Source organism: Physeter macrocephalus, chromosome 18, assembly GCF_002837175.3.
Source record: "Physeter macrocephalus isolate SW-GA chromosome 18, ASM283717v5, whole genome shotgun sequence".
NCBI lineage: Eukaryota > Metazoa > Chordata > Mammalia > Artiodactyla > Physeteridae > Physeter > Physeter macrocephalus.
In genome coordinates this window covers 101253214-101267560 of record NC_041231.1, presented here as the reverse complement: position 1 = coordinate 101267560, position 14347 = coordinate 101253214, and the positions used below count along the sequence as shown (strand labels likewise).

Genomic DNA, 14347 nt, shown 5'->3' with positions numbered 1-14347 from the left:
GTTTGGAATGTAAAATATTCCCTGAACTACTTTCAGTTGAAAATGCAGACCATGTAAGTGGATCTGCTTCGGGTTCCTCCCAAGTTCCTCCTGAAGAAAAGCACAGAGGTATAAAAAGGAACCCGGTATAAAGTGGAGAGAATAGGAGGACAGTCACCACCAAAGAAGGATTCCAACCAATTTCAACAAAGCTCTGGAACCTGGAAAGTGGGTAAGAATAGGCAGACAAAAGAAAGAAGTGCAGGAAGCCACTATCTTTAAGGGAGGAGAAAAGGATTAAGATGCAGGTTGCCCAGTAGAACATCAAGCCCGAGAGGGCTCTGGGCTCAGAATCAGCAGATTCTACCCGGGAGATGGGTGAGAAGCAGGAGATTAATAGGATATCTCTGAACTGCACACACACCAGCCCAAATTCCCATCCTCACCTCCTCTTCCCACCCTCAAATGTAGGCAGCAGATCATCCTTAGGGTGAAATATCTTCAACGCTGCTGCAAAGCCAGAGGAAATTACTTGAGGAAAGTTAATGTTTCCACAATGCGGATTGGCTGGCTCCCCTAAGTAAGACCTTTCCATGAAGTGAGGTTAGTCAATTTTCCAATGCAAAGCCTACACACACACACACACACACACACACACACACCCCAGTGGAGGAAGTCCAAACCAACCACCCAAGGCTTCTTTCTCACATGCAAACATACAACCAAGGGCAACCAGGTCTAGAAAGAGTACACACCAGCACGAAAGAAAAAGACCAAGATAGCTAAGGAAAGTAACACAGAGGAAACAGAAAATTTCAAAAGCAGAAGAAGCGTTTTTAAAAATCCCATTATTATAAAGAGAGATCTAAGAAGTTATTACATCTAGAAAATAATGATGAGAAACTGTGAAAAAGAAACAATCAGAGAAACAAGAAATAGATTTAGAAGGATTAAAAGTGTAATTGCTTAGACTAAAAAGAAATTTAAGGTTTCCAGAATAAAGTGGGGCAACTCGGGCAGAAGGTACACATGATAAAACAAATAAAGAGACTAGAAAAGTAATCCAGGAGATCTAACATCTAAGAGAGAGAAGTCTCAAAATACTACCAGCAGGAGAACAGAAACCAGAAATATTTTAATAGATCATATCAGGGAGAAGAGTAAAGATTGGAAATAAAGGAGCTGCCACATGGAGCGTCTCAGTGCCGTTGAACTCTAAGATACGGTTTGCATTGTTACCACGTACACATACTATTTAGACCCTAGAAAGCAGTGCATTCCCAGTAAGTGAAAGGTCTTATGTTACTTGCACATTTCTACTCTGGGCACCTTAGGGACCACAGTGCCTTTGTAAGGCATTAGCATTCCCATAATCTTCATCAGCCTCAGAGTCTCTCCCAAATAATCATCCATGATTTCTACATGACAGCGACTTCAAGTCATGCCCTCAATTTCACTCTCCCTTTTCTAATTAGATTGCCATCCTACGCCGCTCGCATAGAAATTCTAGAGTCACCTGTGCTCTAGCCTCTCCTTGATCTATTTGTTTAAGGGATACATGTTAGCCTGTATGAGCCTCTGCTCAAACTCCACCGTGTAAAACAGTGTATCTAACCTCTGTTCAATTTCCCTCCATCCACCCAGATCCAGTAGACAAATCTCCCTTAATAATAAGCCAGCTAAGTCTATCAAGGGCTTAATTATAACAATAGTTACCTCTGTTAAAGACTTGTTTTATGCTAGACACTTTCCATGTTTTTGCTCTAATCACTGCAGCCCTGAAGATAGATATTATTATCCCCAGTTTAAAAACAATAAAACTGAGGCATATGGGAGTTAAATAATTTGCCCAAGAGGAAAAAGTAAAGAGAGGGGCAAGAATTTTTGCTCAAGGTTATCTGACTTCAAAGCCTATGTTTTTTTACACTCACCACCGCCCTGCCCTCATAACTTACAGTTGCATTATATTTTATAAATACATTTATGTATTATCCCAGTATTATTTCATTAAAGCATGACCCTCATACACATTTTATTCCCATTTTACAGGTAAGAACACTGAGACCCATGGAAGTTGATAAATTGCCCTTGACCTCATGATGCATTCAGTGTTCACTGACCCTTAATAACACAAGCACCGATTTTTATGCCACTTTTCTGCTTAATTTTTATCATTCAGCAAACACTGTACCTTTACGAAATATAAGTATCACTACCACTGAGACTTTTCATTTATTTCTGTTGCCAGTTGTTTCATGGCAAACTCTTCGTTACATCACTGGACATCACCCTTGATCCGGCCACAACACACACTTTTCACCCCGCCAGGTGGGTCTCCCCACAACGCACACACACTTGCTATGCTTGTCCCCAACTCTAATACTTTGCCTAGCATCTACTCCTTCCTGAAACACCTGGTTTCTTCCTCTGTAGCTACCCAAGTTGTCTTCATTACTGCCCTGTGCATCTCAAATTCACCGTGAGCATCTATCTCACCTGTCCCTTATAGCCCATAATATTTATGTTCACTTCCTCTGTATATTCGGCATTATCATATTCAACTGGACACTCTTCTTATGTTGTTGGGGTTTTTTTATCCCCTGTGAAGGCTTTGTGTCTACACACCTCTATAAATGCTTTGAAGTCAAGGAGAGATACACATTATTCTTTATACCTTCCTCCTACTCAGCACTTTGGACCTAGAAGGTGCACATTTCCTAGTAAAGGCTCAACATACACTTGAGGAACTGAATTCATAGCTTTGGAGCTGTTTGTCCCCAAGTCAAGCATCTCTGCTCCCCTGCTGTTCAAAGTCTCTTGGAAGCTAGCCAGGTCCTCATGACTTTTCTTTGAGTGACTTGCTTATCTCCCCCACATTTTCCAGGCTTATTTTTTTCCACTGACCTGATGTTCTGATGTGCCCCATGCATATTCCTCATTTGTCTTTACTTTCTGCCCTTTCACAAAGCAAAATGTGAAATGATCCATGCTTTCATTGGCACAGTTCAGTCTTGGGCTTTTTTTCCCCCCTAACTAAACCATTCATGTGGAGGAAGCTTTTGATCCGGGGTTCAGATAGTCAGTCACGTTTTACATAACCAGAAACCATGTTAGGTGGTTATGTAAACTCTGGTTTTGACTTGAATAGCCAGACAAGAGTCTTTACAATTTAGGTTAAAGCATGTTGTCAGCTCCCATTCACTTCTGATGGTCTAAATGTCAAAGTTATCCCACAATAGCACCGTCAAAGAGATGCATGAGTGTGTCAGAGAGGAATATTTGAGGACAAAAAAACCATATTTTCTAGACCACTTTTTTGGTAATGTGTTGTTATTATCATATAAAACGCCTAAGAAGAGAACGGTTTGCTTATATAGTTTAGTAAACAATTGCTAGAAAAGAGATAACGTAGACAAAGCAGCCAGTTACAAAGCAAGGTACGAGGTCAACATTCGGTAAAAGTGTCTTCGGGTTTGTATGAAAATGTCCAGGTGAGCAGCCACGTCTTTAAGCACTGATGAAGTAAGTAATTTTTTGTTGTTTAGATGACCTTTTGTTTTGGCAAGGACTGTTTCCTATACACACTTTCACTATCACTTAGCAGAGAAAACCCTGAACGTTTCCGGAAGGGAATTGATAGCTAGAGGGAGAAACACAGAGACAGCAAGTGGAGAAACTGGGGAACCAAAACACAGGCTGAACCCACACAAAAATGTCAGTGGACACTTGGAGTTTCAAACCCAAATCTCCCGTCTTTAGTTTCTGAGTTGTGCAGCTCTTCCAGTCATAAGGACTTTGCTGTTTAATTCTTCTTTTGGCTTCTCTAAAAGACTCAATGCACATATTGGCTCACTCAACCTCTTGTGTTATGATGTGATTTCTTTTGTGTTATGATTCTTACTCATCTTGCAGGATTTAAGCTGTGTTAAAACATGTTAAGTAGTCAATGCGAATTACCATAGTACCTGTTTTGAAACGTCCACTGTAGGACTGTAAATGTCTTAGAGTGATGAAATAAGAATATTACTTTAAATAAAAAGTTTGAAAAAAAAAAAAAGTTTGATGGGCAACGTATGTCACTGGAACAGGAGCAGCTGACAGTGTCAAGACCCCCTCCCCTGGGGTAGCCATTACTCCTTAAAAACAGACCACTGAGAATTCCCTGGCAGTCCAGTGGTTAGGACTCGGCACTCTCAGCGCTGGGGCCCCAAGTTCAATCCCTGGTCTGGGAACTAAGATCCCACAAGCCGCATGGTGCGGCTGAAAAAACAAAGAGAGAGAGAGAGAGAGAGAGAGAGAGAGACCACTAAGCCCAGTGACTTAAAGGCTCTTCTCTGGAGGACCCAACTCCACACTGCTGAGAGCCGTTCCAGATGGACACTGCCAGAAGCCCAGTCAGAGCAGAAGGCGACTTCCCACTCACCACTGGTCGGGAGACCTATTGCCAGACAGGGGACCACTGCTCCTACTGAGATGCCTTCTTCCTGGACTTCTTGGAGTGAAACAGCTGGAACAGCTGGCCCCTATATTTTCTGTAGGACCATCTAAGCATCTCATGTGACAGTTTCGTGCCCTGAAGCTTAACCGTTTGGTCAAGCCATCATGAAGGAGCTCTGCCACGTGGTTTCTGTCCTAATCTGGCAACGTACAGGTCAGTGTGGCCTCAATCAGGGACTGCCCACCCTGGGGATAATATTTGCCTAGTAATTGATGGGAGGAATCTGTGCTTTTTGTATTTTGAGGGGGGCAAAGAAATAAACAGGCTGCCATCCCAGAGAGTCTACCTGGTGATCTGGAATTTCGAGAAATCTTTCAGCCTGATTAGTGGCGGGAGCTCACTAGTGCTTTCTGATGAGTGACCTGGGTCAGTTGAAGTTATCTTTCAAAATATAGTAAAAAAAAAAAGTGCCACTCCCTTTAGAAATCTTTAAAAAGCCTTTTAGGGCTAACAATACAGAATTAGATCAAAAATCTTTCCATCTGAAGTTGTTCAATTTAAAAGCAATGGCAATATTTGCAAAGCAAAAGATAGATTTGACACTATGATATTTGAACTTCCTTACATCTAATCAAAATATAGTAATAAGTCCACAAATGGAAAAAATATTCAGAGCTGCTATGTCAGAAAGATGGTTAATATTTCTACCCTACAAAGAGCTTATACAAGTCAATAAGAAAAACGTTAGATACCAAAAAGTAAGTAGGTTAAGGGTAGAAATAATCTTATAAAATTATTTAGCAATTTTAAGAATAAAATTATCAACCTCACAAATTATTAAAGAAATTTAAATTTAAAATATAAACCATTTTCTCTTATCACACAGCTATTTTTTAATAACGATATTCAGCAAGTTTGCTAAAGCTGTCAATGCCATGTATTTCTGGCATGAAAATGTCTTATAACAGCTTTGGAAAGAATTTCAGCAGAAATCATCAAGGACCTAGTATACTTATTTTATTTCTGAGACTCTATCCCAAGGAAATAACTTAGAATGGGATGGAGGGACTATATGCATAAATGTTTACCATAGTCCTCTTTCAGAAAGGGACAGATTATATCATGTAAAATATTTTTCATACTACAAAAAAATTGACTAGTTAGTTAACGCATTCTAGTACCTGCTCTGTGCCTGAGATTGTCCTTAACGTTTATATGATTAAATCATTTATCTTCGTAAAAATCTACTAGGTCGATGTACTATTATTATCTCATTTTACAGATGAGGAAACCAAGGCACAGAGAGGTTCAAACTTGCTCAAGGTTGAACAGTAAGTGTCGGGGCCAGGACTGACACCTGGAAGCCATTTCTGAATTAGTAACCTACATTCTCTGTCTCATTGCAAAATAGTCTCATTGTAAAAACTCAGAAAACATAGGTAAACATAATGAAAAAATTTAGAAACACTCATAATAATCAGAGAAAACGAGTATTTCCTTTCAGTCATTTTGGTATGCATATACAAAATCCTATTATATAACTGTCTCATGGTACGTGGTACAACATTATAGTGTGAGAATTCTTCCAGTCTCTTTCACAAATTACTTCATGTTCTGCATGATATTATAGAATATAGATGCATATGGCCGTTTAGTCTGCCTCTGTTTTTAATTATTTTATTCATTAACACATTAAACATCTTTATACATAAGTTTCTGTCTGAGCTTCTGTTTTCGGAGAACAGAACTTTCTGGTTTTAGGGACCCATACCTTAAAAAAAAACAGTATACAGTTTAAAATTTTTGACATATATTTTCAATGTGTTTTCCAGAAACTGTTTTATCAGTTTATTTTCTTAGTACTATACTATACCAATATCATTTTTTGAAATTTTTATAATAGGGTAAAAAATGGTTTATTGTTGCCATTTTACATGTCAGTTTTTGTTCGTTAATATGAACATTTATCATTTATCTAATGGCCACTTACATTTCTTCCTTTGTGCAATCACTCATTTGTGTCCTTCACCCATTTTTTTAATTAGTGTTTCACTTTCAATGATATGAGCTCTTTACATATGAAGGATAGTATTCCATTTACACTTCCTTTTCATTACCTATATTTTTAAAACTTTGATTTACTTTATCTAAGTATTATTTATAAACATAAAAATTTGGAAACAGGCTAACTATAATATGGAATTATTAAGTACATTATATTTATCTGATGCGATATCATTCATTGAAGAAAATGTTTCTGAAATTTTTTCAATAATATGGGAAAATGTTTATTTCATGGTGTTATCAGAAGAGACAATAAAAAATTGGATGTTCAGGATCAGGATAATTAAAAACAAAAAATATAAAAAACAATAAGATAGTATATAATTAAAAGATTGGAAGGGGCTTCCCTGGTGGCGCAGTGGTTGAGAGTCCGCCTCCCGATGCAGGGGATACGGGTTCGTGCCCTGGTCTGGGAAGATCCCACATGCCGCGGAGCGGCTGGGCCTCTGAGCCACGGCCGCTGAGCCCGCGTGTCCAGAGCCTGTGCTCCGCAACGGGAGAGGCCACAACAGTGAGAGGCCCGTGTACCGCAAAAAAAAAAAAAAAGATTGGAAGAAAATAAACTGTAAACAGTGATTTTTTTTTTTTTAGTATAAAGCTTTGGTTGATTTTTTTCTTTTGTTTTCTTTTTTTTTTTTTTTTTTGGCAGGGGGTAGTATTTTCCAAGTTTTCAATGGTTAGAATTCACTGTATTTTACAAGAAAAGAAGCAATAAACTTGAAAAAAGGAGAAGAGAAAAGCTGCTCTAAAAGAACAGAAAAAGGAAAATAAAAACTAATCTTCCCCACAGCATTTCACATTGCAATGAGCTGGACAAGAGCTTCTCCAGGAGAGTGCTTCTCAAACTTGAATCTTGCTCCTGGAAGTAGCGAGGCTCCAGCACAAGCAAGTTCTGGAGTTGAGGGCAGGGACACAAGACAGTCTTCCCTCCCTGGCTGTTTCCGGACCTGACCAAGGGCAAGCTAGACCCCATGTTCTCACAGACCAGAGGGGCTGCCTTGACCCCAGAGCACAGCAGTGATGGGGTTGCATTCCAGGACTCAGGGACTCTCAGCTGGTCCCAAGGTGAGGCATGTTGGACCAGCCCCCAAAGAACAAAGTTTCGAGCCCCACCTCCTGGGCCTGGAGGGTGTGGTTGACCAGCTGTTCTGTGCAGAGCCACACCTTCACCAGCTGTTATCCATCCAGCTGCAAAAAAGAGAGAAAGATCAAGGCAGGCTGCACCCTTAACTGCACCCTGGAGGACCACTTACATCCCTTCAGCTTAGTTTTCTGATTCTCTTTTCACCAGGTGATATTTTACCTTATCAGGGTGTTATACCACTTTGTGACCAGAGTACTATAGACTTTTAGCTCTGACTGCAGTCATACTTTTTTTATTCTTATTATTTACTGCTGAACTCAAAGCATTTCTCCCCAAATCAGGATGTTCCTCGGAGGGATAAAAGTTAAGGACAGGAATTTGAATGCCTGCATTTCAGGTGATGGCCCCGGTCCTCAGCTCTGGCTTAACATTGGACTCACCAGAGGAAATTTCCAAACTATTAATGCATCACGGGTTTAAAAGAACACGTGTGATTTTAATTGCCACCAACGTTGCGAATCTGTAGGTAAAAGTGATGAGTTAAAGCAATTTAGCTGGAGACAGCCGGGACCCACATGGAAGGTCTGAGGAAGAGACCTGGTGCCTCTTACGGAGCTGGAACATTTGTAATTGTACAATTCTATTCACTTATTTTACAGATGAGGAAAAGGGGTGAGCATGTAAGGGATGGGCAAAGGTTCTGCAATACCCAAGGCCACACAACCAGCAAAGGCCAGAGCTGGGTCCCAGGTACCAGCTTTCCAGAGCTGGTCCAGGCTGCATCCCTATTTTCAAAGACAGCAAAGAGAGAGTTAAAATATCTTACCCAAATGGCCCCTCACTAATACAGGATGAAGCACGTATAGATTGAATAATATAATGGGAGCCTAAAGCTGCAAGCCACAGCCTTAACGTCCTTGCTATTAATAGAATACTGTTTACACTGGAGTGAAAGAGCTTTTTAATGGAATTGGTGTATGTGCAGAATAGTGTTCCATCAGTAGAAGATTGAGAAAATATTAGGGGGAAATTTGCTGCTACTCTCATTATTAATTTGTAATGGGTCTTTAATACAGCAACAAAGGAAAACATCTTTGACTACCTGTTAAGCCAATGGAAATAAAGAGAGAAAATCAGTGTACTAAACAGCATTTGAGAGACAATTACTAGAGATGGATTTAGTAGTGAAAATTCTATCAGAAAACAACTCAAACGAAAACGCTATCTTTAACAAAGCATGTGGCCTAATGTTAAAAGTATTATTAGACAAAGAGGAAAGTTATAATGACACATAAAGTAAATATGTGAGCAGTTCATCAGTTAATGAGTAGAAGACAATCAGCATAATGATTTAAAGTTTCATTGGTAATTTATTTACAAGTTTATAAATTGAAAAGGAAAAAGAATCAATACATTGCATGAGAAGAAACAAGAATGAAGAATTTGGTGATTTAGACGTATATTTACATGGGAAAATGTCTCAGATCTTCTGGGATGATAAAATGTCTGTTGAAAGAAACATAAAAGGAAGATGATGGGAAATTTAATAAGCCCAAATTATGGAATGTGTTTCTTTCCGTAGCACAATTTGGTTGTGATTACATCCAATAGATAAAAAAAGATAAAGGAATGCAATAGAAAAAGTTTAATCTTCTTGCTGAAAAATATGTTGTAAACAAGCAGTAACATTTATGCTTACATGGTTGTTCCCCTCTGCATGTATTCATATTTTGTTAACATAAAAGACCAGACACATAAAGCTAAGGACACAAGCAGATACAATTAGAGTGGAAACTGGAATTGGAGGTGGGTGGGCAGGGAAGAACCGTGGCACTTGGGCACGTTCAATTTTCTGTTCGTAAACCTATAGTTAAGTGACAGGTTCAGAGAACAAAACTCTTGTTCTGCAGCTGGAGACAAGTTGAGCAGGTTTCTGGACCAAACAGGGAACTCACGGAAATGCCAATCTATCCACAGTCAACTATTAGGAAAAATAGTGTAGATGACAGATCTGGAAGGACCCACTGAAAGCCTAGCTGAAATATTTAGTTGCAAAAGAACACCAACAGAATAATACAGCTGGGGAGAAATAAACTCCAGTCATTCCCCCGACAGCCCCAGAGCAGACGTCAGAAATGATCCTGATCTGAACCAAGGGCACGTGTTGATTGGCCAGTGGGGTCTTCCTTCCCTGCCGTGTTTGCCACAAAATAGAGCTTTCCCACAGCTGTTTGGACCAGCTTGTGACACATTGTTGTGTCTGTTAAATATAATTAAGAACTGCTTGCTCTAGGAGAAATGGAAGAGTTGATTAAGGGGGAGTATTTCTTCTTTCTTCTTTTTGTTCAGCTTTATCCAAAATTTTTTAACTGTTTTTTAAATCATGTCACATTCTGGGACAGTTTTTGCTTTTTGTTGTAGACAACCAAATGCCAAAGGCACATATTTATGGCGTGTGAGAAGTGTGTGTGTGTGTGTGTGTGTGTGTGTGTGTGTGTGTGTGTGTGGAGATGGAATAAAGAGGGCAGGAGAGGGGAAGTCTTCCCAAACTGGTTTATTTTGGACCCCCCCAAAACAAAAAGAACTCATAAAACTAAAACTGACTGAAGCAGCTTATGAAGAGCTCAGAGCAAACGCCGAGAAGCGTGTTCCCCGGGCTCTGAATGGCATTTGCACTCTGCAGCTATAATTTCTTTGTTAACAAGTCAACCCTCCCCGTTCTCTCTGTGGCTTCTGATGTGTCACTATTATATACCACTATGGAACGGCGCGGAGGGCGGGCTGGGGAAGGAGGATACGTGACACCAGCCATCAATCTTTTACAAACCACAAGTTCTAAAAGAGCACCGGATTTATGAGCAAACCAGTCTGGAGAGTCCCAGCCAGGGAGTGCAAAGACCGAGGAGGGTTCAGGGGTGACTGTGAACATTGTTACAACCAAAGACGGAGGAGACGAAAGAACATGACAAAATGGGCCTTCCTTGCAGACTAAGTATTCTGATGGTTGTCTAGCAGGATTTCAGGAGCGTTTTTCAGCTTTTTTCCTTTTAAAACAATTAAATAAATATGGCATGCCAATAAATGTGACACATACTTGGAGTATGCCTATAGTTAGTGAATATCCCAATAAGGACATTTGTATTTATTCAGTTCTTGGTGGGGTTTAGTGTGTATTTGATGCATCTGTTCTGTGGGACATGCAGGGCCTTGAATATAGTAGGCGTTCAGTAAATATGAGGGTATCGAATTGGTGGCCTTCTACATAACTGAGGTTTTTCTTTAAACCATCTCTAATCCTTTTCCTCTGTTGGCCCATCAATTATCAAATGCTCTTGGTACATCCCCCAAATGTTTTGTCATTGTTTGTTTTAAATTTCATACCCTTGACATTTATTTATTTCTTCCAGCTTTAATGAGATATCATTGACATACAGCACTGTGTAAGTTTAAGGTGTACAGCATGATGATCTGACTTACATCCATCATGAAACGATTATCACAATAAGTTTAGTGAACATCCATCATGTCATATAGATACAACATTAAAGAAATAGAAAAAACTATCTTTTCCTTGTGATGAGAACTCAGGATTTACTTGCTTAACTTTCATAAATAACGTACAGCAGTTACTTATATTTATCATGTTGTACATTATACCTCTAGTACTTATTTATCTTATAGCTGCAAGTTTGTACCTGTTGACTGCCTTCAGCCGGTTTCTCCTCCCTCCACCCCACCCCAATGTTATAAAATCGGTATTTCCTTTTCCATTCCCAACAATTACCACGTGATGCCTCAAATATTATAATACCTACCTAGCCAGTCTCCCAGCTTCCAGTTTATCAGATTACTCTTCCTAAATATTCCCAAGCTCAGAATGCTTTCAATCACTTTCTAGTACCTTTGGGACAAAGCTTGAATCCCTCTGACGTTATGGACCCGTCACAATTCCATCTCGCCATGCCTCTGCAAGTGTCCAACAAACCTGAAGAGGAAGTCTTTGCTTCCTCGCTGGTCTTTGCAGCAACCTGTGCATTTTTCTACCACCCTAACTTGCCTTAGCTATTCACCCACTCTGCCCCACCTAGGACGGGTCTCAGACTCCCCCCTTTTCATCCTTCCATCCTCCCATGCTTCAGGGTCAAGTCTCACCTTTTCCGTGGAACCTGCCATCTTCTCTTCCTCCTGATGCAGACTCTGAGAATTCCAACTGCTCATGACTGCCTGTTTCACTATCACCACCCATTCCAGGCCATTAGGGTAATCTCCTCACCCAAGTAATGCCATGTCTTCTTGAGCAGCTCTCCATTCATTAAATCATTAAGCCACGCTTTCATCCAACAATCATTTATTGACTACCTATTGTGTGCCAGGCACCATGCAAGGACCCTTACAGAGTAAGATAAATTAGAAAGAGTCTGTTTTCAAGACTTTCAACCAAAGGGAAGGAAATTATAATGCGCTATGCTAGTTCAATAAAGCATGTTTACATGCATATACATATGATCTTTCTTATTGTTAGGCTCATAAATTCTTTTTGTTTTTAAGATTTTAGTTAGTTAGTTAGTTGCACCGGGTCTTAGTTTTGGCGGGCGGGCTCCTTACTTGCAGCATGTGAGCTCCCTAGATATAAATTCTTGAGGAGAGAAACTATACCGTGTACTTCCTTTGTGAGTCCTAGTAACCATATTGAGCATAATATCTCGGCTTTGAAACATACTTGCTAAATGTTATTGAATAACAGTTTATGGCTCAAAATTATCTAGATAATTGTCTCAGCATCCCTTCATTCTGCCAGGAAAAACAAATTCACATCTAAAATAAGACTTACACCCACAGAATAGCTCTGAAAGGATCCACAAGTAACTAGTTGCTTCAGGAAAGGATCAGTAATTGGCTAAAGAATGAGGTATGAAGAACATTTGTCCATGGACACATTTTTGTACTTTTGAATTTTGTACCACGTGAGTGAGTTATTGAAAATTAAATTAAATGATACATTCTATTCCATACAGTTTCAATGAATCAATAGGGACAAGACTCAAGCAGGCACATTGTCCTGTGTCCATGGCCCTCTTGAGGATGGTGGGTAAAATGATAACTTAGAAAATGTTTACGATAGATGGGAAAAATTATGGGAAGAATGTAGTTGGATGCATAAAGCACAGTGGCATTTCAAAAATAATTCCTAACTCTCTCTTCCTTCTGAATGGATCTGCTTCTAGCTTGGATTTAACTGTGACCCCAGAATAAAAGAAAAATAAAACCTCAAGCTTGACATCAGCAGTCTCTGTTTCTAGTAGCCCTACTGCGTTTTGCCCACTCTGACAATGACCAACAGCAGAGTCTGTGGGGTGTTCTGGGAGCCTTCTGGCCCCTGTCTTGCCCCTGTCTGAAATGGAGCTCAGCACAGTAAGGCCCCACTCGATACCACTTCACTCTTGTACATCCCTAGGGATTTATTCACCTTTCATCCCATGAGAAGGGGCTGCTTTTAGGGTTCTGGCCATGGTATTAAAGAAAGTCAGCTGACAAGCATTCAGTTAAATGACAGAATATTGATAACCTCCTTTTCTACCTGTATGCTCAACATATGGTCATCTTACTTTTTCAAGAAATAAAAGCATTTTAAATGGGTGTTCTTTGTGTAAAATATCATACAATGGAAAGTTTTTACAGAGTGCCCCTTTTAACACAGCACCATGTGCCTGGATGACATTGAACTCAGCATACTAGTCTTCGGGATGTTAATTAAAATTACTAACTCTCCAAACTCTATTGACCATCTATTAGCTGTGTGTCTGTTTCTTTTTTTTTTTCCTTTGTAAAAAATCACAGTCAAGCCACTTGTGATCATGTTCCCAATGGCATATGCCTGGAAACTATTAAAAACAGATGTCCAGACCAACCTCCAGACAGCTGGGGACAGAACAATTCGGGTTGCGTCAGAAATATTTCCCTGTGCTTGGAGGATAAGCTCCCTTCAGGTGCCTTTTTTGGTTTTCTTATAATACCAAATATATAACCTCCAAATCATAAACTAAAGGCAGCTTGTATTTGTATTTGCTTTGGCATAGTTTTTGTTTTGTAATTTGCTTTAACTGATTCTGAAACATGAACCCTTATCTTGAGCTGTTGAGTCCTTCATAAAGATCACAGTGAGACCACACATTTATACACTGAAACTAGAGATTTGTCTTGTGTACATTATCCACCCTGGAAATGCCAGATCCTACTTTGCTGCATCCCATAAATACTCTATTATTAGGGAAAGAAAGAGGGGAAGAAGGGTAACTATATTTAAAGCAAGTTTTATTTGCCTTCACCGTTATTGTGAATTTGGTATTGGGTTACCGTTGTTTTTCTTTCAATTTGGTTACTGTTCCTCTGGTATTTGCAGTTTCTGAAATTATTTGAACCAAAGCAACATGGGTCCCCACTTTTTTTTTTGGTCATAAGGAAAGTGGGTTTGATTTTACTCATGCTAGCAGTACACAAGAGTAGGCCTTCTGCATGAATAAAGGGTAATAATTAGAGAATTCCAAAGAATTGACTTGTCTAAAGAAATATTTTAAACTGAGTGAAATATGGCACTGTTCACTCCTAGATCATTAAATTTTGAGAACTGTTGCCATGCTGATAGTTGGTTTCCCAACTACAGGGTTGGGGGAAGGATTCGAACTCATCCCATTTTGGAAGGAATGGGATTTGCCTGCAAGTTTTGAGATCTCCAGAGCAAGTATATAAATGAAAGATGGAACGAATCGCTTTCTCTTCTGCTT

At 39.6% G+C, this 14347-nt stretch overlaps 1 pseudogene; it reads right to left on the bottom strand.

Annotated features, from left to right (window-relative positions):
* The window catches only part of LOC102983858 (gonadotropin-releasing hormone II receptor-like), a 172627-nt pseudogene extending 160844 nt beyond the window's left edge, over nt 1-11783 (bottom strand).
* Between the last annotated feature and the right edge of the window lie 2564 nt (nt 11784-14347).